This window comes from Mus caroli, chromosome 1 (assembly GCF_900094665.2).
Source record: "Mus caroli chromosome 1, CAROLI_EIJ_v1.1, whole genome shotgun sequence".
In the NCBI taxonomy this organism is placed as follows: domain Eukaryota; kingdom Metazoa; phylum Chordata; class Mammalia; order Rodentia; family Muridae; genus Mus; species Mus caroli.
Genome location: NC_034570.1, coordinates 150,453,084 through 150,478,576, shown reverse-complemented (window position 1 = coordinate 150,478,576; position 25,493 = coordinate 150,453,084). Strand labels below are relative to the sequence as shown.

General features: G+C 42.0%; 1 protein-coding gene across 5 annotated transcripts in view; it reads right to left on the bottom strand.

Annotated features, from left to right (window-relative positions):
• Positions 1–25,493, bottom strand: part of Tnr (tenascin R) — a 410,298-nt gene that overhangs the window by 91,124 nt on the left and 293,681 nt on the right. The window contains exon 1 of one of the 5 annotated variants that reach the window (XM_021160996.2): positions 23,807–23,860. The exons of the other annotated variants lie outside the window; for them this stretch is intronic. The gene's annotated coding sequence lies outside the window, so the exon portion shown is untranslated. Of the gene's footprint in view, positions 1–23,806; positions 23,861–25,493 lie in introns of those variants that run through there. 5 annotated transcript variants of the gene reach the window in all.

Genomic DNA, 25,493 nt, shown 5'->3' with positions numbered 1-25,493 from the left:
TTCCTGAGTGCTGGGACGAGCCATCACCACCTGGCTCATTTGAGATCATAATATCATCACATCAATAGACCATTTCCCCTTCCCTTTCTTCTCTCTCTCTCTCTTTCTCTCTCTCTCTCTTTATTTTTTGCTTAGAAATATTGGAGAGTAGCAGGTGAACCTCAGGGTGAAAACAGGAGAGAATGAGTACGTAGGTGTTAGGTGGGCAGGAAAAGGGCATTCCCCTGGGGGTAGATAGCCAGTGTTCTGTTTAGAGTTGCTTCTGCCAACCTTAGTCTCTGCTTAGTCCCTCGGGATGATTTATAAACCAGTAGCATATCTGTGGGAAAATGATACTTCTTGTGCTTTTTTTTTTCTGTAAGTTAGAATTAGCTTAAAAATAGTTCCCGCTCTGCCATTGGGATGCTCTGTCACTCAGGGAAAGAGGGTAATTATGAAAGACGAGGGTGTAATGTGATTACAGCCGGCCCCATTGTGTCAGTGGAGACAGTGCTGGGCTGTTGGGAGAAGGCAGAACTGGCTGTCTCCATCAGCACTGGGCCTTTATTGGGCCTGTCAGATTTCTGAAAAGAACCTGAGGGCAGAAAACTCCCAGCAGACAGGAATCCATGGTTGACTAGGAGCTGACAGAAGGACTATGGATTGGGTAAGATGATACACTGGGGCTGGCTGCTCAGTGCCCCTAATAATTGGCGCTTTGATGCCCCCACCTATGGGAATCTGTAGGAAGTCTTTGGTTCAATGTCTAATGGATTCACCTTTCATCTGTTGTCACATGTCCAGAGCCCTGTATGATGTGGGCTTTGTGTCAGCATGGATTACAGGTATTATAGTGTCTGGGAGGGGAATCTGGCTGCTGCTCTTGTCCTCTGGCTCCATCTTGTACTATCTGGGAGAACACTAATTGCCCCGACCTTCCGGAGCAGCTACTTCTTCATCTGAAAGAAATGGGGTCTTGAATAGCAATGAAGGGAATGATACAGAGTGATCAAAATCTCCAGACTGGAAGTGCAAGTGATGGGGAGGTTATCCAGGTTTCAACCCCAACTTCAAAACACAAATGGCAGGGCAGAACAAAATCTATTACTGTGGACACATTTCCTTCTGGCCACCATGGCAGGACAGAAAATTTTGCCTGGTAATTTCAGCCGCAAAATTTTATGATGTATGATCTCGAGTTTTATGATTTTTTTTTAAAGATAGAAATCCTATTTAGGAAAGAATTTATCCAATTTTGTAGACTCTGGAGAATTCTTAACATCTGTAGAGCAACTGACAATTCTATATTATATATGGCCCCATTTGATGCTCATAGCAGCTGATAGGACTATTCTTATTTTATAGGTGAGGCTTAAGTCTGAGGGTGCTTTGCACAATTATCCACATTAAGGTAGAGCCAACTGAAGAGCAGGTTGGCTCTTAATTGAGTACCAGAGGTGCAGCCTCCCTCCCCCATCAGTTGCCCTCATCCTTTAGAAATGGGTGGGGTATAAATAATGGATTGCTAATTAATCTTAACCGTCTTGGTCAAGTGTACTTTCAAGATCCTGACCTTTCTCCATCATTAATGACTATTTTTCATCTGTGTTTCTTCAGCTTGGAGAACAGCGTGTCACCATTTGCTGTTCAATTATTCTTCTTGAAGACCCACATCACCTTTCATCTCTCTCTTCTCTTCATTTAACAAACTGCGAAGAAAGGTCTATTTCAAGAGAGATGGCTAGCCAGCCTGTATCCCAAACTTATGGCTTCTGATTCCTGTCCAAGATTTCTTTCAAAACAAATTGAATGATTGCTTTAGAATATAAGGCATGGTCTCTGCTCTCATGGAACTTATAATCTAGTTGAGGTGACCAGATACATGAACCTGAGGAACAAGATGAAGTACTTTATTTCAGTGTAGTAAACCGAAGATCATTCATTTTAAGTTTTGCAAGCATCCCAGAGCAAGTAGAGATCAGTGTGGGAGACGGCTACCGAAACAGCAGAGTCTCAGTCCAGATGTAAGTGTTGTAGACGACGGTGAAGCATATGGGACAAAATGGTAGTGTAAGCAGAAAAAACTAGATGTAAAGACATCTGGCCTCCAAAGGCATCAGCTTCTTTCTTCATGAAGGCTTAAAATCCAGTACCAGTGTGCCTATGAGAAAAGGGGCCAGCCATGCATTAATGATGTTTCCAGAGCCTTGTGTGTATAGACTAGAGGATCTTGAATGCCAGTCTGGGATTGCAATTCTTAATAAGTTTAAATGTAACTATAGGAACTTATTGTTTGATTTTTATGGCAGCAAACTCTTTAGAAAAGAAATCTTAGGAGAAGGTACCTTTAAAAATGATATTTACCAGTATCCAGAACAGCACACAAATTCATCGGCTAGAAAACTACACAATGACAAGCTCACATATCAAATTCATGCTATTTCCAATTATTTGGCATAGCTATACTGGAGGTGATCTTTCTAGCAGGAACCAAATAATTATACTCACTTTGGCTTGCTATTAGTTTCTTCAGATGAGTTGAATGTTGGCAGTGGCAACTTATTAAAGTTTGGCTGTAGTGGTCTATGGGAGTTATTGACTTCATTGTGTAAATTATGCCTTTTAGAGCATGAAATAGCACCATCCTGACCCAGAGACTACAAGCAGGTGAAGTATGTCTTCTAGTGCATGAAATAACATAATCATTTTTTACTTGAAATTTTAAGAAGGTCTGAAAGTAGTGCTGTATAGCGCACAACTTGCTTAATTAAATTTAGTTATATGCTGGTTGCACACTAGGAACTGTGCTAGGATCCATCTGAGATGCCAGGGGGCAGTTAGTGATGTGTTGGGCAAGGATAAACAGCAGACCATGATGAGTACCATATCAGAGCCACAGAAAATTCTTCTAGAAATTCAGCAGACAGCACCTTCTGACTCACTAGAAGACTATAGAAAGGTCAACTGGAAAGGTGACCTTTGACCTGGGGCTTGAAGAATACTAAACATTTTGAGGGGAGGGGCAAATGAAAGAGACGAAATGAGAGGTGCAGAGAATGAGGAAGACAATAATCATGGTTTCTGGGGTTAATGGAATGTTTGGGGTGTCTCTTTGCAGAGGTGAAGGGTGACTCAGATGTCAGATTATCTTGGTTGGTATCTTCAGAAAATTTCCTGGAGGCTTACTCAGCTGTACAAAGAATGAAATCGGGCCATTCGTAGGAAAATGGATGGAAATGGAGATCATGAGGTTTAGTGATCTAAGGCAGCGTCCCAGAGACAACTATTTCATGTGTTCTCTCTTACGCAGATGGAGGGAACAGAATGTGGAACTAAAGGTGATACGACCAGGAACATGGAGAAGGAAGGAAAATGGAGATGTCAGGGATGAGAAAGAGTAACCAGGGATGATATAATCACGTTACATAAACATAAAATGTCCTGACGGAATCCTTTTGTACAATTTGTAAGAGCTAACAAAAATAAATTAACTCTAAGATAATCAGTAAATAAATGAGTTTTCTCTGTGTCTGCGGGCCTGATGAATCACTGGCATTTTTTTTCTAGAGCCTGACATGATTAAGAAATCCAGTGACATTTGTACTTATAATTGGTCCCAAAGATCAATTCCAAATTGAAAATAAAAGGGTTTCTTAAAATTGCAGTTCCTTAACTTGTAAGGTTCAGATTAGCTTTCTCCATCATGGGCATGGTTTTTCAGGGTACCTAATTCCTTTTTATTTCTTTTCTCTCACTAACTTTTGCATAAAAAGCATTTTGGTTTTCATCAAGGCACAGCGCATCCTCATTGTTAAGGGGGGAGGCGCCTGAGGAATTCAAATGCCATTTTTATTAAGCATCAAGTCCAGGATATGTATTGTACAACATTGGGCTTTTCAATGTGTTTGATCTGAACAAAGACAAGAACTGACCATTGAGTGACGAGGAACCACCTGGCTGACAAGTTAAAAACAGTACGGAGTGGGTTCTGAGCGTAGCAAGGGCTACTGTGACCTTGGGTGACCTTGGTAAGTAAGAGATGTGCCGAGGGCTCAGAGAGGTTACGTGTCAGGGTACAAAACCCGCTCACTGCACGGCTATAGAAGCTTCCAGCAGACTGGGACATCTACTGGAATAACGTGATGTTCAAGTACCTTTACCCAGCCTTCTCCTCTCTTCCCAGCCTTTGCTCTCAGCATACGTTACTATACCTGATTCCTCTCTACAGTACTAGAGATCTTCCATTGCTCACCCATAGCTTCTTTTCTCCTTTATACGCTCTCCTTCCTTTTCCCAGAGTTTCCTATCCAGCCAAGAAGGAGGGAGCCTTGCCCAGCAAGAACTCAGTGAAGAGGGTAGGGAGATCACTGTTCCTTCTTCAGGGAGGCCTCCAAGAGCAGGCTGTACCCTGAGATGAATGGCACGGTGCTTCTTCTCTACAGGACGGTTCCCTGATTTCTGACTCAGCCCCCTTCTCCCTTTGGGAACTTACAGATGGTAACAGCTCAGCTCTGTCAGCCACAGACCTGTATGCAGTGACCTCAGTAACTGGCCATGGATAGCCAGAGCTTGTCTCTGCCTTTCCATGCAGGCCCTTGGCCTCCTGAGAATGGGTTTTAAACCTAGATGTTTGTTCCTCACTCTGCTCTGCTAAAAACTCATTTTTCCATGGTTCCTCCCTTATTCTGTTAGTCAAATGCCAAAGTAATAGCAGACACGGTGGTACTGGCAATAAATTAATGCCTTCTGAAAACCTGTTTGGAAAGAGGTAGACCTTAAACCATAAATAACAATGACATTTTCATTTTAACAACAGCCTTCAACTAACCTAAGAGTGGACATGGTTTCGTGTGGCTTCCTGTCGTAGCAGAGAGCAAGATTCATGGGCAGTAAAAGGTCCCAACATTTTCTCTCACACTGATCTTTCTACTTTCACCCCTTGGAAAACCATTCAGATGGTCAGAGGAGAACACCTGGCATTAGTGGAGCTCCTTACGAATTTTCAAGATGTTTTCATACACATCAACTTGGTTGGTTCTTCTACCGATATGGCAGAAGTGCCCTGCTCCTCCTCACAGATGAGTAAGGCAGGACTATTCCTATGAATCAGTCACGAAACTACCGCTGAAGACACCTAGCTTTCTGAGGGCAATCTCTGCTATTTCTAATAAATTCACTCTCTGAAAAGAAGTGTAGTCCCTGTCTTTTATGAAGTCATTTACCTCACAGGGAGACTAGAAAAATATCGTGACATTAAAAAAACAAAAACCGAAACAAAACAAGAAAAAAAAAAACCCACAATCTTATTTGGTTTTATGTCTCTGCAAGAAAATATCTTCTAAATTAAAAACACACCAAAACAAAACAGAACAACAACTTCAAACTGCACTGTCTCTGATGTCAGGACACTTCCGGTGCTTGAATGGACAGTGGGCTCGGACTGGTGGGAAGAAGGCTCATCAATGTGGATTCTAAATCCCAGGCCTGGTGGTGCAGTGGGCATTGAGAAAGGCTTAACCGGCTAGGCCCAAGTATGAGCAGAGGGCAACCTTGTCACCTCTTAGCTCTCTGTAAGGAATATACTCAACATTCCTGTTCCAGATTGGTGAACTGTGCCCTCAGAGGCTTGCAGATTTCCCTAGCAACAACTCAAAACTCGGTTCCTTCTTGGGAGTTTGTTAAGGAAAAAGCTATCCTTTTGATCCTTGTTTGCATTGTCAAACAGGACTCCCGCTGGGAAATCATTAGCCTAGCATCCCCCTCTGCTGAGCAAGGAATCTGCTTGATTCTCTAAGTGGAAAGCCCAGGGAAGGTGAGCTATTTCCCAAAATGGCTCTGACAATTTTCTATGCCTTGTTTATCGGGACTTGTATTTGAAGCAAATTAGGAAATCGGCAGTGATATTTCTTTAGATTATTCTGGAATATTATATCCCCATTTGCCTAGATCTACAAATAATCCAAACTTTTTATTTGCAAGACAAATCTACAGTATTAAGTTAGCAATACATATTTATTGTTTTTCGCTAAAATAATAAAATCACTGGGCTTCCGCCTAGAAGACTGAAGCCCTCAGAGTGGTAGCTGGCTTTGCATTTGATTTAGGAAGGGAAAAATCTTCATCACCTTCCAGGAAAACCTATCAGACAGAATTGCGGGATTCAAAGCCTGTGCATTCTACCATCCTGCAACACCCATGAAGAACCTATGAGAATGAGGGGGGGCTTTGACTGACACCTGCATAGTCTAGGCACATAGCAAGCTGTCTTAAAGGTCTTTGTATACTTGCTCCTTTAATTCCCACAGCAATTGCATAAACCATTTTATTGTCCCAGTTTAACAGCCACAAAAAAAAATGGAGGTATGGGGGGAGGGGGGAGGTAAAATGATTTGCCTCTAGGAATCACAAAGCCCTCAGACATAGGTACCAAGATTCCAACACCTTACTCCAAAGTCTTTGAGTTTCAAGTGATGCTCCTGGGGGCTGGGAAGCAGTCTTCTAATAATTTTTTTTAATGTGACAATCATTTCCTTTTCTGAACTCCAGCGGAACTTGTTACTACACTTCTCATAGCAGCTATCTGCAGAGTTGTTCATTTCCCCTGAAGAAAAACTCCCTAGAGGGCAGGGCAATAAACGAGGTATCTTTTATACCAGCATCTGGCACAGTGCCTTAAGTCTGATATATCATCCCCCTACTCTTATACACAGTGCACATGGTATAATTTCAATCAGACTTACCCACCTATCCTCACCAATATGTCTTTCCCAATTCTCAAGTTTCTTAAATGCTCCTCTCTGCCCCAATACAAAGGGTTGGGGGAGGATGCTCTGGGGTGTGAGTAACCTGAGAGGACCAAGACACACTGTCCTGCTAGCCATCAGCACTCTCTGGGTGAGGCATGCCCTACAGACCTGGATCCAGGCTTTCTCCTGAGAGCTCCTGGATTATAGGTCTTCCACCCTTCCTTTTGTTTTGATTGCTGCTGCCTGCCACACTGTAGCTTATGACTGACCTTGGCAACTGCCAGACTGCCCACATCTCGTAATTGTCTTTACCCATCAGATGTCCATCTTCACTGAAAGGCTTGTTTCTTTGATTACTCAACCCTGTCAGTCTCCCATAGATTTACTTGCTTCTCAGAAATGAAGGAGTGAGCTGTCTTCTTTGCCCTTGGGTGTGATGGGGGCTATTGTCTGCTAGATGACTGTGGATGGGTCCCTCCCAGGGGCCATCTCAGGGATGTTTTGGAGAGAGATTGTCTGATGGACAGGATACTGTGCTTTGGGGACCCAGTGTCTGTGTCTTCTGTCATTTCCTTATGTGACTTCATGAGCTTGGGCACGAAGTGACAATTTTGAATCTCAGTTTGTTTATCTGCGAAGTGGGGCTGACTTTATGGGGAATCAAATGCATATGGAAGTATTTTATTACACGAACTATGGTGTGGTGTGCAATTGATTGTAAGGTGAGATCAGCTGTTAACAGATAAAAATGAAAGAGCAGGTGTTCTCCATTGATTTGCACACCACAGGTTCATTCTGGGACATCCAGCTGTGGAGTCATTTTCCCTCCTCCTTCCCTCAGCACCAGCATCAGAGAACATGCAAACAGGACAGTGAGTCATCTGTCTGCTAAATTAATCATTGCACTGAGCAGAGCAGAGGATACTTGGGGAACTTTGTGTGACAAATCCCTTGGTGCCACTTGTGGTAGTGCTTCCTGACCCATAAGTGAAAGAACATGGTTTCATGCAGATGATTGACAACCCCCAGGAACAGCCAACTCTCCTTTCTCAGTGGGACCGATTAGAGTATAAATCAAGGCCACAATCCCTTAGGGATTCCAAAGATTCCTAAATTATTCATTGGTTGTTCTTGGGCTCTACGATCCCTGAAATGGGACTTTAAGAAGCCATAAAGCACCAGGAGTTAAAGCTACTCACTCAGGTATAGCAGTTACATGTAAAGCCTTAGAGGGAAACAGCAGGGGTCCACGCCACAGGTTGGCCCTGACCTGGATGAGAGTGCAATCTTAGGCAGGACTGAGGAGGATAATGTGCTGTGGTTTGAATGTGATCACCTACAGTTCACACTTTGGAAACTTAGTTCCCACGTGGAAGTAGGGCTTTGGAGGGTTTAGTATTAGATGAGGTTACGAGGGACAGATTCCCATGAGGGCAGTGGTTGTCTTTTTAAGAAGTGGAAGAGGGATGAAGCTAACATACTTCCTGAGACGCCTGTGTGACAATGCAGCAAGAGGCTCGCAGCAAATGCCAGCAGATACCTGATCTCTGTGATCTTGGACTTCCTAGCCACCACCACTGTTAGCCAAGTAGACTTTTATTCTCATCTTGAATATTCTATAACAACAGAAAATGGCGTGAGACAACAATGTAGCAAATCTGAGGTGATGCCGGGATAAATTAATACAGAGTTTGACAAGAGCTGAACCAGAACTCAAAGAAGAGGTAGGGCCCCAAGGCAAGCAGTGTAGGAATGCTACAAGTCAAGGGGTTCAAGGTATCGGCAATGCCAGTAAACACTGTAGGCCTTGGGAGTCAGAATCCTGGCACCAATGACATAATGTTGAATCAGTGTGATTATGTTGTTAAAGGGAAAACCTGATTAGAAAAACAACAAGTATTCATTGTAGAATAACAGCACAATAAGGAGGGTTGTAGTTTTAGTTTCCTAGTTCAGTCAAAGTCAGGGAGTATATTTCTTTGTATCTTTGTGTGTGTGTGTGTGTGTGTGTTTATCTCCATAACTGAAATTGTGCCCTCTTGCCAATTGATAGTTCAAATTAGCAAATTCTTTGGGGTTACTGTCATTAGGGAAGCATTGTCTAGTGATGCTGGGCTTAGTCAGGATTGGAAGGCAGGCTTAAGTCTGACCTTGGTTTACATCAGAAGCCATGCTGAGCTGAGCACCCAGCAAAATCAGACAGAAGTTAGGGCTGATCAGATAGCAGTGGAGAGCTGCACAGATCTCTGCAAGAGAATGATTTTTCCATTTTCCCTGTTTGGCAGCACACACACACACACACACTCACACACACAAACACACACTTGTGAAAGTTGTAAAGTTTTGATATGTATTGGTAGAGTAACGAGCTTTTCTACATTTCTCCTTATTGAGATAAATATATATGGAATTATGTCAAACCCATAGCTGTGCTATATAGCACAATATGTAGGTCCAATCAAAATAATGTGTCAGGTATGTTAGAGAAAGTCCCATAGAAGATAAAGCATGTTCTATTTGGACTGTCCTTTCTGACCAATCTGAGTAGTAGTGTCCTTGGGCAGGTGGACCGGAGGGTCTGCAGAAGCAGCAATGGAAACAACTGCAGGCAGAGGCCAGTGGAAATGGAGAAAATCCCTGGGTTCCCATTCTCCACATTGGACCTTTGGCTTTACAGAGAAGAATGATTTGAAAGGAGTTAGAAAGAGTGGAGTATGTCTAAGTGAGGCAGGAACTGCTCATTAGGATGGAAGGTATGCTCAAAAAGATCTTGGAGTAGTTAGAGACCAAGCAACAAATGCCCTTTCCAAGACCACAGAGGGTAAGTCAAACCCAAGAGCTCTGGAAGTAATGTATCCATCTTCCAGCTTCCCTGTGTCCAGGACAGGATGGATTCTGATCTCCTAGAGACATTCTGAGAACATTCTCACCCTACATGTTATAAGCATACCCCAGGGCTCAGGCTTGTTTAAGCATTTTCTAAGACCTGATTTTAGAATACTCAGCACTTGGGCTGACAATATTCCCCCCCCCCCAAGAGTGATCAACTATCTAACAAAACCCACAATACCAGTTATGAGATTCTCCTTTTGAGTTCAGGGGTGTCCAAGAGACTCCCCAATAATATAGACCATTTCTGTTGCCCTTGATTCAACCTCCCGGAGGTTGAAGGCAAACCTCTATTGCTGAAGACACCATTTACTTTGGACACCTATGGAGCAGAGTAATGACCAGAATGCAACAATAACCCTATAGGTGCAATAGTGGTACTCATATCTTCGTGGTAACCGAAAACTGTCTAAATAGTCTTAAGGCTGGGACAAGGTGGGGAGTCATGCCTAGTACTGGAAACCCAGCCAACTACCAGGGTTAGTGTGGCCATAGCTTAGGGAGAACCCACCATCACCAATATTTATCCTGATGCCCACAGATAACTGTGGCTCTTACCCTTCTTCATCAAGGCAGCTTCTCTTTGCAACACAGATATCATTAAAGAAAACCAAAACTGGTCAAAATGCAGAGAGCAGGTAATTATTGGAAGCCTATGCACAAATGATGTATCTACATCAACTCCTGATAACATGGAAGACAGAAATCTTATAGGGTTCCAGCACTAGACAAAGAATACAAACTACAAATGGCTCCCAGTGTAGTGGGGGATAGTCTTCCCCAGAGATGAGCCCCCTAATTGGTTATCTAACAAAAAGTGATCAGCTAAGAAATAATATACATATAATTATTTACATACATACACTAAACAGACAAACAAGGTTGTATTTATATATATTTAGGTGTACATGTTTACACACACACACACACACACACACACATACAAATACATATATGTAACAATATCAAAGAAAAAGTAGCAATGAATTTGAGAGGAAGAAAATGGGGTACATGGGAGAAGCTGGAGGGAGGAAAGAAAAGGGGGGATGCTATAATTATATTTTAATTAGAAAAAAAAATATTTGAAAATATTTAAATAAAAACTACTTGGAGAGACAAGATACTTCTATAGCTTGAGGCTTGGGGATCGTATAAGCTTGAAGTCTAGTTAAAATGTACTGAATGCATAGTTGTGTGCAAATGATCTACTTTTGGATTCTCACTTATCTTTTTAGCATTTAATTCACATGGCTATTTCAAGCATTTAATACATAATGGATATTAAGCATTTACACAGCGACTACCATAAAATATGCAGTCTTAAAAATGGGGGAGCCCATCTGGCAAGGTCCCTTCAGAGGCTTTGTGGGACTCAGGCTTGAATGGGCTTTTGCTTCCAGACATGCTCAATAGAACATCTTGGGTCATTCATGAGCATGGGAACAGAAGTAATTTGGGGGAAAACCTATAATTCAGTTCTTAACGAAGTGTCCTTCCAAACTAGGAAAGTGTCTCTGTATTGGCTAGTTTTGTGTCAACTTGATACAGCTGGAGTTATCATAGAGAAAGAAGCTTCAGTTGAGGAAATGCCTCCATGAGATCCAACTGTAAGGCATTTTCTCAATTAGTGATCAAGGGGGAAAGGCCCCTTGTGGGTGGGACCATCTCTGGGCTGGTAGTCTTGGTTCTATAAGAGAGCAGGCTGAGTAAGCCAGGGGAAGCAAGCCAGTAAAGAACATCCCTCCATGGCTTCTGCATCAGCTCCTGCTTCCTGACCTGCTTGAGTTCCAGTCCTGACTTCCTTCAGTGATGAACAGCAGTTTGGAAGTGTAAGCTGAATGAACCCTTTCCTCCCCAACTTGCTTCTTGGTCATGATGTTTGTGCAGGAATAGAGACCCCCGACTAAGACAGTCTCCCAGTGACAATGATGGTAGCTAGGAGCAATGTGCCCTGTTCATCTTCCTACTCCCCGTGGATTGTCTACTGCCTCTGCACTCGAACTTATAGTCTAGCATTTATTCATGGTCATTACAGACTTGTGCCTAGAAACAGAAGGCCCCACTGTTAACTTTTCCAAAGCGATACTGAGGGCAAGTGAGTGTCATAATTCAGGAGGCCATGACTTCTGTAGCCTTGCATTAACAGGGTAAGGTCAAGATCATTGTCTTAGATGACTTCAGTGCCTGCTCCTGTAAGGCAGGGGTTATTTATTCATGGATTAGCAGAGTGCTGCTGGGTCCTACACCAACCAGAGACAGGGCCTTTGACTCTCCAAAGGAAGCTGTTTTGGAAGCCTGCTGTGATTTGTGAGACTCACCTTCCAGAAAGGAACAGCCACCTCATTTTTTAAAAAATATAATTACCCCAAGGGACAGGGAATTTGGAGCTGTGAAATTGAGAATAGTCTGCAGAAGAATACTATGTATGGCCTGAAGGAAGAAAAACATCTCCATGAATAGAACCAGTAAAAACATCTCTATGTATAAAACCAGTAAAAACATCTCCATGTAAAACACTAGTAACTGAAGGTCTAATTTGCTTATGAGATGCTTGCTGGGCAACTTGATAGTGGGATGCTGTGCTGGCTCACTGAGTCATCTACCAGGACTACAGCAGGTGTTTGCCTATGTTGGACATTTGTGCTTTATGTAGTCTCTGTACTTCTGTGACTCATAGATGGATTAAAACAGTGTAAAGAGCAGCTCTGCTGGTATTTAGTGCAAGCCCTGGGGAAGTGGGATAGTTTCTGTGGGCTGAACTTGAAAGCTAGCATTAGCCTGGCTTTTATTTAAATCCCCCTAGTCAGACACAAACCATAGCCCTTTGGTTTATGTGAGAATGTACTTTTCTTTCTTTCTTTTTTTTTTTTTTTGGTTTTTTGAGACAGGATTTCTCTGTATAGCCCTGGCTGTCCTGGAACTCACTTTGTAGACCAGGTTGGCCTCGAACTCAGAGATCCACCTGCCCCTGCCTTTGCCTCCCGAGTGCTGGGATTAAAGGCGTGCGCCACCACACCCGGCTTAGAATGTACTGATGATGTAAGGAAGCCTTGACTCACCACAAATGATTTAGAAAATGGATGTTCAAACACCTTTGCTCTAGTGTCTGTAAAAATGCACTTTCTTAGTAATGTACGGACACATCTGTAATATCCGACATATAAACAATATATATGTATATGTACATATACATTATTAATTGAAACCAAAATTTCATAGAACAAGTTTTACCTTAACTAAATTTCATAATTCAATTTCCTTCTATTTATCCTGTCCTTCTTTTAAAATACAAATTTTAATCTACTAAATTGATTTTGTAGTTCTTGGGTATATCATACAATCTTAAAATCTTTAGAAGAATGTTGTCCAATAAACATATAGTGCAGACCACTGAATGTGAGTCACAGACACAACTTTCAGTTCTCTAGAAGCCAAACTAAGTGGGTAAAAGTGAACATGTACAGTTCATTTTGATAATATATTTTACACTGCTAAAATATTATTTAGTTAAAATAAAATCTTTTGGTACTAAGTACACATAAAAATGACCAGTGTGGTATCTTTCTTCTGTCTTTGGATGCGTATCTTACTCACTTAGAGCAAGGATATGTCATACCTTAAGTGTCCAATAGTCCTGCAGGGCTGGGTTATGAATTAGGGTGGCTGTAGCAGATACTTTGGGAAAATGAGCCAAGCATGTATCATGGTGTTTTCCATGATCATGGTATGAGGTTCCATATTACAGTATGAGGTATTGACAAGTTTTCTCTTTCCTTTTTTTTTCCATTCCTTTTTTTTTTTTAAGCTGCAATTTCTATGCACCTCTACCCCAGCACCAAAAATAAATGCATTGCAGAAGAAAAAACTTTGGACTGGCATGTATGCTTACTAGTAAGTGCCCTATTCATCTACCTGGGTGTCTTTGGGGATGAGCATAGGAAAAAGCTAAGAAGATGGCATTCTTCCTTTACAAGTAAACCTTGAAATGTAGAAGGGAGCAGAAACTTTTAGACAGTAATTGTGTTCCAGTAGTAGATCAATGTGTTGACATTGAAGATTTTAAAAATTGTAGTGTGTGTGTGTGTGTGTGTGTGTGTGTGTGAGTCTGTGCTTATGCTTATGCCACAGCATGCTTGAGGAGGCTAGAGAGCAAACTGCAGGAGTCAGTTCTCTCCTTCTACTTTATGGACCCTGGGGATCAAACTAAGGTCTTCAGTCTTGGTGGCAGGTGCTTTTACTCCATGATCCATCTCACTAGCTCTCTGAAGGATTTTTTGAGGGTGTCTTATCCTCACTACTAGGAGCTTAATTTGTTTCATGGGTTGCCTCTCTTTTGTTAGTCTTTCTGTGACCTCTTTCTGTATTGTGGAATAGCTCATGCATTCCTGCATGCCCATGCTGGCCAACATCCCCTATTCTCTGTGCAAGTACTGGAGACATAACTAAGAGGATTGATGGAGCGAGTGTGGCTGTGTTTCAAATGCTGCTAAGATTATTATTGTTGATGATGGCAAGACTAGCAGCTGATATTTACACCAGCCTTTAAAATTAAAACTTGCTTACGAATACATCATCTGGTTTAATTTTCTGAGCAGCCCTACAAGTTGACATTGTTACTATCATCTTTGTTTTATATGGAGGAAACTAAGGCTCCAGGTGGTTAAGTAAATTGCTCAAGATTGTACATTTGCTTAAATCAGCAAATAGTTTCTGAACACTCACCAGGCGCAACATCACACGGTGGTCGTATAACAGGAGATAAACTTAAAGCTGTTGTTGAAAATGTAATTCAAACACAAGTCTCTCCCTGTCAGGATTTCAAGCTTTTCCTTCCACCATCCGCTGCATTTCATGTGTGTGGAAATGCTCACGACACTCTTCAGTTAGTCTTGATTCAACTCTTCTAACATCCATCATTAGCTATTTAAGCAACTCATTGGTTATCCAAAGACAGCATGTATTGTTCTCCATACGTCTTACCAGCTTACTTTACACTCATTTTACTCCCGGGAAATGAACAACCCTGCTCTAGATTTTCAGTGATCTCCATTTACACTGGTAGAACTAAAACAGAAAGCTGAACCTGGGCTTTTGTTAAGTCTTACCCTTCAGTTTTCAAAGTTGAGTCCCCCAAACTTATTTTTCATGATGCTTTAGAACCCTCTATATCACTTGTTCTTAATTGAAGCTAAGTAAACAAACAAACAAAAATAAAGTAAGTGCTTGAAGGGGCTTCCTTGTGGTCAATAAATTTGAGAATCTGATAAATCAACAGAATTCAAATAAATTTCCTTATAGAAAATATCAGTCCCTACTATACAAACATGCTCTATAAGTCAGCAAGGTAAATATAGATGTAAGGGCAGATTTAGGAGAGATGTGCAGATGAGGAAACAGATAGTGAATATAGGCAGAGAATGGGAGGTGACCATCACATAGCAGTTAACTGAGTTGATTCAAGATTTGGATTGCCTTGGACCCCGAACACAGCAGTTGCTAGTTGGGTGATTTCTTTTGCTTCAGTTTCTTTATCTATGAAATGGGCTTAGGAATAGGATTGTACAGTGGACATAGACTTCAAATCATGGAATTAGAGAATAGTGTGTGGGGATTGTGTTAGGAAGTTAAGAGACTTAGCTGGAGAACTGAGAGTATTCTAGTCCTGTCGTGATGTAGTGGCCCCGTGTTTGCGCTTCTGTAGACATAGCCATCACTCTTCTATGTTGACTGGCGCTTTTCCTCTGTGCCTGAAGAATGTCATGCTTTTCACACCTCAAATCCTTCAAATATTTTTCTCTCGTTCCTTTTCATTGTCTTTGGATAATGTTTCTTTATATCTACCATATAGTGAAGAAGGCTCACTGAAATGCTGTTAGAGAAAAAATGGATACCAGAATAAAAGTGGCTTTCATAGCTTGCCACAGAAAAATACTGTTTTGTAAGAGAAGAAATTTCATTTTAATTCTACTCAGCATTTTGAAGTCTCTCTGGGGTCCAATTTGAGAATCCTTATTTTGCAGGTATGTATGTGGACTGGGGGAAGTGTTTAACCTCATCATCTACTTTTTCTCATTGGAGTACCTATTTCAAGAGTGAAGTTCCCATAAGGCCTACATCCTGTATACTCATTTGCATGACATTTAGCATGGACATTCTCCAAACTGCCTTTCTTTTAGAGACTGCATCAAATGGACCTTTAGGGAAGAGAAAATCAACTGGGAGAAACCTCAGAATCTGAAGCTCTGCCTTGGATGCTGTTTTTGGTACAGGTTTGTTATTTTAAAGGCCATTTAGGTTTGCATCTCAGATATGTGGTGCTGAGAAATAATAGACATGATTTTCTGTGTTTAACAAGAATTACTAGTTTCCTATCCTGTGTAGAGAGCAATGGTTATGATCATGTAAAACAGATTGGAGAACACAGGTTATTCTACATGAGCTTAACATCCCAAGCTTTTACTGTGGACAGCACACTCTTTATTCTCTCTTCTCTCCCTACTGTGGAGGGTTGAAGTAACATTGCTTCAGTAGTATAGGTTCTAGGAAGGTCCAGAATAAAAATCATCTCATTAGGAGTGACCATCTGTCTTAGTTTGGTTTCTATTGCTGCTATCAAACACTATGACCTAGAACAACCAGGGGAAGAAATAGTTTATTTGGCCCTCCCACATTAATCATTAAATGAAGAAAATGCCCTGCAGGCTTGCCTACAGCTAATCTTATGGAGGCATTTTCGCAATTAAGATTTCTTCTTTCTAGATATGTCTAGGTTTATGTCAACTTGACAAAAACCAAACAGTACAGCATCTTTCCCTCCACACAGCTAGGACAACTTCCTCTAGTTGTAGATTCTCTTGTGGAGTCAGATTCTAGGCACAAGAGGAGGAACCAATGCTCTGGCAGAGTCACATAGGACAGTGGTAGCCACTGTGATGATTTTCTGTTTCCTAAAATCCAGGACACAAAGCTGAGGGAAACACATGCTTGCTGCTGGAACAGGTGATTATCCAGAGGGAACGAGTAAGGAGACTGGCCAGTCCTGGATCTCACAGAGAAGATCACTATTCTCCTGCTCTTTCTGAAAGCTATGGGTGGTGGTGGTGTTTTCATCAAGGCTGGAAATATTATTGCTCTAACGGCAAGATCTAAGATGTAATCATGGGTAAGAAGTGGAAAGCCCTATGCGACGAGATGGAGAGGAACTGAGATTGCTGATGGAGTGTCTTAAAGCACGAGCTGTGTGTCATAGGTGGAGGGCATAGCACAGGGAATACTGTTTCGGAGGCTGATCTGGAAGGAGTCATGCCACTTGGCAGTCATGTCAACATTTGGGACACACCTGACCTTACTTAGGGTAAAGGTCTCTGAGTATTGATCTGGTGAAAGCTGATGATCAAGGAGGCTCAAAGATAGAGGAATAGGGAACCCTTTTCCTAGGCCGTACAGGAGAGGAGTTGGGATATTTTTAATGTATAAGAAACAGGGAACCCCACAGCTGGGAAAGCACAGGGAAAAGCAAATCAAATCAAACAAAACAAAACAAAAGAAAACAAACAAACAAACAAACAAACACAGCCCTAAAAAAGAAAGCAAAATCTTACCTACATAGCAAATATTCATAAGGAAGTGCCTGACATCTTAGGTCACCCAAAACATCTCAGAAACACTTTCTCTCCTATTTAATGCAGCTTTCTCTTTCTTTCTTCTGTTTTTTTCTTATTTCCTCATTGTCGTTCCCTCCTTATTTAATCTTTTCTCCTTGTCTTCATCATCTTTTTCTTTTCTCCTAAGTCCTTTCTTCTTTTCCATTTTTTTTAGGGTCTACATCTCCTGTGTTCACTACCATCGTGGTTTTCTTTTTAAAATGATAATGATACGTTATGTTATATTATACAGTATGTTATGGGTTCTCTGCTCCTCACTTGAGTGCAGCATAATTGGAGTCAAGGATGCTAGACTCATTGCCACCTTTCCTTGTGGCATTCACACATACTATGTGGGGACATGCATTGCCTGCACTATGTCTTCTTAGGAGTGGACAGGTGATCAAGCCAGGGACAACAGTATGGATGAGAATGTGAGTAAGCTGCACTTACAGTGAGTGGGCCAGATGAAATTTGCACCCACTTAGCCCTTCTACTCTCCTTCCTCCTGTTGTTGGCCGGTGTCATGAGCATGATGTCTGGAGCTATAGGAGCCATCTTGGACTCCCAGAGGACTTGCAAGTGGAAATTACACACCAACAAGACTGGAGAGAAGGAAGAAAGAGCCTGGATTCACAATAGTACTGTGTGTCCATGAAACCGATCGCAGCTTGGATATGTCTTGACTTCTTTGCATGAGAAATAAGTAAATTTCAATATTGTATGGTGTGCTGCTATTTCTGCCTTCTGTGAAACAGAATTCAGTGCCAAGTGATCCTTAACCTCATAAAAAATGCTTCACAGACTTCATTATTCCTTCTTTGCCATTTATTCTTCCATTTTTGTTATCAAGGCAAATGTGTAACTTTGATGGGTGCCTGAGCTCCGCCATGTGAGATTGCACATCATAAGCAATGAAGCATTTTTGACTATCTTCTGCGCCCTACATTCCCTTGTGGCCTCAGTGTGGGACTTTGGGGGCCTGTGAGCTGTAGTAGCTGAGAGCCCCAGACTCAGAGTCTCCTACAGACATGGTGTGTGGAGAAGCAAAGGCAATCTGTCTGGGCTGTCAGCTACTGTCCAGGAGTCTAGGCAAGGCAACAATTTATGAGGTGCCTTTGACACCGAGTGTAAGGGAAGGCTTCATCAACCAGATTTTGCTGGCTGTGTTGTATGTACGTTCACAAAGTAATTTACAGTTCCCTTGGAAACACAGAAGAGTTTGGGTCTAAATTTAGAGTGTTCATTCTGAGCCAATGTAATAAGCTCAAGGAATATTCAGAATGAAGAAATGTGGGGCAATCTAATCTATAAACCTCAAGCTCATCTGTTGGATCACCAAGACCTTAGCTGGTCCATTAAGGCCATTAAAAGGGCAGGAAGAAGTGACCAGTTCTCTGCCTGCTCTAGGAACTCTGGTCCTCAAAGGGATGCATTCTTTTTGTTTTCTCCTTTTTTTTTTTTATTTTTTTTTTATTTTTTGTTGTTGTGTGAGGCCCCGTGGCATTTGCCATCTGTCTTCTGTTAAATTTTCTAAGTGTCTCAGTGTGTGGTCCCAGAGAACAGACATGTGAAGCACTCAAGAGGTACCCAGATTACTTATTCAAAATCCAGCAACATGCTGGTTTCCCAAGGAAGGCTCAAGGAGCTTAGAGGGTAAGGCGCATCCATTTTTAGACAACAGGTACCGAGGCAGAGTATCTTCTAGATGCAAAGATTGCAGATGAGCCCCACCTTTTATGATGGTAACACGTGGGGTGACAACTGACCCTGGAAAGTTGGGCTCTTTTCTTAGACCAAGTAATGGATTATCTCCTGCCTCTAGTGAATCTCTCATCCATCCCCCTTTGCCTCCCAGCCACCATCCATTGAGCCACAGAGGAGACTTGACCAACATCAAACTTCATTCCTCTCACATTATAGCTGCTTCCTGGTATCCCCTGCTGAAATATAAAACTGTAACCTTGCTGCCATTTCCCCAGCAGTTAGCACATTGCTTACACTTCTTTCGTGTGCATTGGAATCTTAAGGGCATCTTTCTTGGCATACCAATGCTTAGAGATTTGATGGGTGAGGAGGAACTAGTAAAGAAGAATGAGAAGAGGCACCTGCTGAAGTTGAGAGGGGAATCTAGAGAGTAGATTCCAATATCAAGTAAATGACAATTGAAAGAGGATGGGGAATCCATTTGCATTAAGAGTTGTAAACAGATCCAATAGGATGGGCCTCTGAGAACTAACTGATCACTGGGCTTGGCAGTGTGGAAGTCATGAATGACTCTAGAGCAGAGAAAAACAGATCTACAAGGATTTTCACTGGGTTGAGGGCCTGAGTAGGCAAGGAAGGGTGGACCTAGTATTCAAGTAAAAGGACTGCTTTCCAAGAAAAGCCAAGTCTCTGATGGGGAGGGAGAGGATATGGCTAGGAAAGAAAGCTGGCTGGAAGATGAGTTAGTGGGAATGGCAGAATCCCTATTGTGGTTATTCTTATTTCTCAAAGAACTCATCTGAGGATGAAGGTGACTATGTGTGTTCTACTGGTGCTTATTGCTATGACACATTACTTGGCAAAGGCAACTTAAGAAAGGACTTCCTCTGGTTCACAGTGTGGGGTAAGGAAGGTATGGGACCAAGAGCTAAGATGGTAAGAGCTTGGGGCAGTTGAATGGTGTTCACATTCAGTGTGGGGTTTCTATCCTGAGTTAAGTATCTCTGAAACTCCCCTACAGATATCATCAGAGGTGTGTGTGCCTTCTGGATGATCCAAATCCTGACAAGTAGACAATGGGTTCTCTGTCTGTCTGTCTGTCTGTCTCTCCCTTTCCCTCCCTCTTTCATCTATCTATCTATCTATCTATCTATCTATCTATCTATCTATCTGTCTGTCTGTCTGTCTGTCTGTCTGTCTGTCTGTCTGTCTCTCCCTTTCCCTCCCTCTTTCATCTATCTATCTATCTATCTATCTATCTATCTATCTATCTATCTATCTGTCTGTCTGTCTGTCTGTCTGTCTGTCTATCTATCTATCTATCTACCTATCTATCTATCTATCTAAAGTCAGGCTCTCATGCAGCCCAGACTGACTTTGAACTTGCTATGTGGCCAAGGATAATCTTGAACGTGTGATCTCCCTCACTTAACTACCAGAGTGCTAGAACCACAGGCATCATATGCCACTATGCCTGGTTTATACAGTGCTAGGGATCAAACCTAGGCCTTCATGCAAACTATGACTAGCCCCCTACCAACTGAGCCCCCAAATGAGTAAATCACATGTAATTTACTTTGTGCTATTTCTGTGCCTCCAGCAATTAGCATTGTGCCTCAAACATGACTGGCATTAACACACGATGGTAAGTTAGTGAACTCAGGCTCTGGGAAGTGACTTGACATTAGGGTTATTTATCCTCACATTTTCTGGAAAATGTAACCTCATTCTTATGTTGAACTGCTTATGAACTAATCTAGGTCACCCTCAGCTTTGAGGGAATGCATATCCTCTCAGCTCTCTACCATCTATTTTCCTCTGTTCTGAAGTTACTCATGACTTTTACATGACCAAGGGTTTAGTTCTCAGTAGACACACACACACACACACACACACACACACACACACACACATGCACACATACCCCACACACACAGTGAATATTTGCACACTGTGCACACTGTCCATAGTTTTAAAATTACATCAATTTAAAGACTGTGGGAATTGAGGTCCTTGGAGTGGTCAGTAGTAGAGGGAGCCTCCAGCTTTCCTCAGCTGCTTAGGGAAAACACTGCAGCAGTCCAGTCCTAGGACTGCCTGGGTCCAGCCATGCTCTGTTCTCCCTTTCTGGAGAACTCATCCTCTATTCTTCCATAATACTCCATCATATTCCTGAGAAAAAAAAAAAAAAAAAAAAACAAAAAAAACAAAAAACAAAACCAAATCCCCAAAATCCAAAAAACAAAACAAACAAACAACAACAACAACAACAACAAAACCAACGTAAGGCTTAAAAAAAAAATCCTAAAATGGAGACAGTGGGAATTCAGCAAGCAAAGAAGAGGAGTGTGAATTACTAAACAGAACTGTGGAGAGAGGTAGCAGCGTGATGCATTTTGCATTTGGATGTCTTCCCAGCCAGAATCTAGCTGCACTGGGGACAGAGGGGAAGAGCAGCATCTGTCAGTAGGTTTTCCAGGCTGTGGCTTCATTGCACAGTGGTTGCGTGCTCATCATGTGAGTTGGGATATGGGGGTTCTTGGAAGGGTACAGGCAGGCAGCTCAGGCAGTCTGGGTTAGCTTCTTCTTTTACATCGTGCTTTCTGTTGTTTCCCCCTCCCTCATCCTCCTGTATCCCTTTTCAAACAATTTGTAGGCGTCACTGTGGAGAAAAGCCAGCAGGACGTGTAAAATAGCCTCATAAATTAGGACAAGATGACTCCCATTAGTTTGACACAGAGTGGTTGGAGGCTTAGGCAAAAAAACAGAGGAAAGGGAGTTAGAAGGCAGAGCCCTGGGGTCCTGAGGAGGAGCTTGAAGATGGAGCAGAAGAGAGGCGAGTTTAAACACCTGTTCTGAGACCCAGGTCTTTAAAGTTACATTCAGTGGCTCACTGGATGCTAAGAGTGAGAGCAAGCTTTTAGGGTTGACTCAAGGGGTGAGAAGAAAGTATGTTAGAAATCTTGTAAGTCACAACAAAATTCATTTCCCCCCATGGAGGCAGATGTACACAGAGTGACAGAAGAGAAGAGGAGAAAGCTTTCACCCACCTCACCTTGGCAGGCCTCGGCCATTAGTCATTCTGTTTTCAAGCATTAAACTGCAATAAATATGAAACATCCTGTCAACGGCCCCAAATCATATTTATTCAAATCAGCCAAACAGGTTTCTAAAAGCAAATGCCAACATATCAGAAAGATCCAAGGAGACAGCAAAAATGTCCAGAAGCAATTCCCAAATAAGTTATCATGCTTAAAGACAATGCATCTTTCTCCAGGCATTGCAGGCTTATCTGTGGTGGATATTCACTGCAAAATCCCCCTACCTTTGCTGGTGCTCACTGCTAGGTTGGTTTTCGAAGGCTGTTATAAGTGCAAAGTGGCTTGCAAAGATAGTAACATATTCACCCATGTATATTTACAACACATTCCTGCAGGCAACTTGTAGCTCAATGGAACATTTACTCTGTAGTATAATTTTTCAATAATATTACATGCATTAATAAAGGTAATTTAGAAGAAGCCCCCATAAAGTCATTTGACTTTTTTTTTATTTTTTGGCAATTGCTAGAGTAATAAAATGCCTTTGCATTATGCGGCAGTAAGGAAGCTATGCCCTTTTACTTGATTAAGTAAAGTCCCTTCAGCGTTTACAACCACACATTTGGGTGTCACTTTATTGCCGTCTTATTTTAATTTGAGCTATGCATCTCCTGACTACCCAGAGAGATTTAGAGAACAATATTGTTGTCCGGCACAGCAGAAAGACCAGGGGCATGGGCACATGCTTTTACATTGTCAAGTGCTTGCCACATTTGACCCCCCCCCCCCCGCCACGGTTCCAGGTCAACTAGGTTCTTTTGTTAATGGTTTGAACATGTGTCCTGGATGTCAACTGTGTATTAAGCTTTGTGGTAGTATTGTGGGGAAACTCAAATGCAATTTCTGGGATATATATATATATATATATATATATATATATATATATGTATATATGTGAGTGTGCGTGTGCGTGTGTATGTGTATGTGTGTCTAAGAGGCTGGAGAGGATGAGACATCTAGTGTGTTTGTGGATTCCCCTCCATTGTTTTAGTCTCAGAAAAAGGGGGAGAAAAGATGCCATCTAGAAGAAGGGGGACTCATGAAAATGAATGATAATGAAGTCGTTTAAAGGAGTTGAGAAGAAAGGAATGCAGAAAGGTGCATTCTGGGATTCTTTGGTTTGAGATGTGATTTTCTTTATGGCTTCATGTCCCTCAGGAAATGTTGCTGATCTTACAAGTGCTCTGTTTAAGAATTGACCTCCTTCAGCTGAGGGTCTATGCAGAGGAGTGCAATAAGCAGGTTTGTGTCTCTAGACATCGTGAGTTTGAGACACAGTGTTCACAGAGACATAAACCCATAGGAAAACCCAAGCTTCATAACCATGCACTTGAGGGTCTGTATCCACTAAATCTGCTTCTCTTAGAATGAAGCGATTCCAGCCAACTTCTGTGGTAAATCAGACTTAGAGATTTCAAAGTACTTCCATCTTGGTTGGAAAGTCAAAACCAACATCAAAATTAAAGCCTGGGGGTAGAGACAGAATGCAATGGAGTGATAATTTGAGAGCTAGGGATCTAGCTAGTTGAAAGAGGAAGAGTCCCTCTAAGTAAGGCAGGTCTTGAAGGAGGTGCTTGAGTTTTTGACCAAGCAGTCTAAGATCTTTGTAAGAAAGATGTAAGATTTAATAGATTTTTTTTTTTAGAAGGTTTGAGTCTGCTGAGGGGAATGGGTAAGAGGAACACAAACAGGTACCATGGGAGTATGACAAATATTGCCTGGCTTCCCATTAAGCCCTTACCTTGTGGTCTATGAACAAAGCTTCCTGAGCTTCATCTCTGCAGAATGAGACCTGACTCAAACTTGTCCTCTCCAAACCACAGCCAGGAAATAACAGAAAACATGAGTCACCCATCCTCCCTTCAACCAGTAGAGGGCGGGGAGCAGCGTTTTCATTGCTAGGATTCCCAAGGTAAGTAAAGCAGACAGCCTGTATCATCCTGCTCCGTGGGAGACCCAGCAGCCTAGCATGCAGATGTACAACTGCATGCAGCTCGACATGGTAATCAGTGCCCTGGGGGAGACTAAAAGGATGCTGAGAAGATTGTGAGGCAGGCAGAAACTACTAAAGAAGACGTTCAGGGGAAGCCTTGCCTAGGTGATGTTTAAACCCAGACCTGAAAAATGGAAAACTTACACAGAGAGGAAAGCGATATAACTCAGAGAGAGGAGAAAGCATTCCTAAAGGCACTGTGTTGGACCTGTTTGAAGACTCTGGGAGAACCGACTAACTGACACACTGCATAGGATACTAACAGGAAGCATTCGTCCCAGCTGCAGGAACAGCTGGATCCAATCATTTAAGGTACTAGACACCAAAGGAAGAAGAGCTTAGGTTTTATCACGACTGTGGTACAAATCTACCAAGAGTCTGAGCAACTAATAAACTCATTCAAGAGTTTTGTTTGTTTGTTTCATGGTCTCTCTCTCTCTCCAAAGATTTTCAATAATAAATTCCCGACACTTCACAGGCATATACCGGCCACAGCCATGTATGCTGCATGTGATGGTCTGGCCCTCCTCAGGTTTACTCGCTGCAGGTTCCCAGCAGCCAACAGATGGATAATAACATTTAGTCGTCAGCGGCTGGTAATTACAGTGTATATTTAAAGAAGAAATAACTACATTTCCTGCTTCGAGCGCTCTCTTATGAAATGGAGAACCAATATCTCCCAAATTATATAGCAGAGATGCGATCCACAGCTCCACAAACTGATAGAAAACTCCCCGAGGTTAATAATTCATGCATGACCTGTGATTGCAGTTGTACGTTTTATCTGTTTTCATTAGATGCTCTCTTTTATTGAGTTTTCACAGTGTACACTGGTAGCCTGGATGTGCCCCTGTTTGAAATAAGCTTTTGCTTTTGAAATGTTCTGGACTATATAATTTCATTTGAGCCATTATGTGGAGCACACGGTTCCTGTGTGTCTGGCTTTTTAGATTGTTTCACACCGCTATCTAAGACTGGGTTGGAGATCAATTCCAAACTTTCTAGGCCCAAAGAGTCATAGGTCTCTCTTGTGGGTCAATCTTCCCTCCAGCTCCACCTTGCTTCTCAATAAAAGGCTACCTGATCCTGAGGAGAGTTTTGAACTCAGAACACTCTGCAAGAAGGCACCGTACACATTTTAAAATGAATTGTATCCCTGTTCTGTGCAATGCAGAAGGAAAATGATATTTGCCATGATGCCAGCCCCCAGGCAGCCATGGCACTTTATTGCTTGAGGTACACTGTCCCCTCTATGAAATGCCTGTTTGTTTAGCTTTCTTAAACTATATGGAAACTCCTGAAGTAAGGGGTACCTTATAGCTGTTGGTGGATATTTTAATTTATACCTCTTGTCCTTTCCTGTCTGATTTTAAAACTGACTCAAAAGGCTATCATTAGAAATACATACATCGCTTCTTCCGGTCAGAAAAGCACC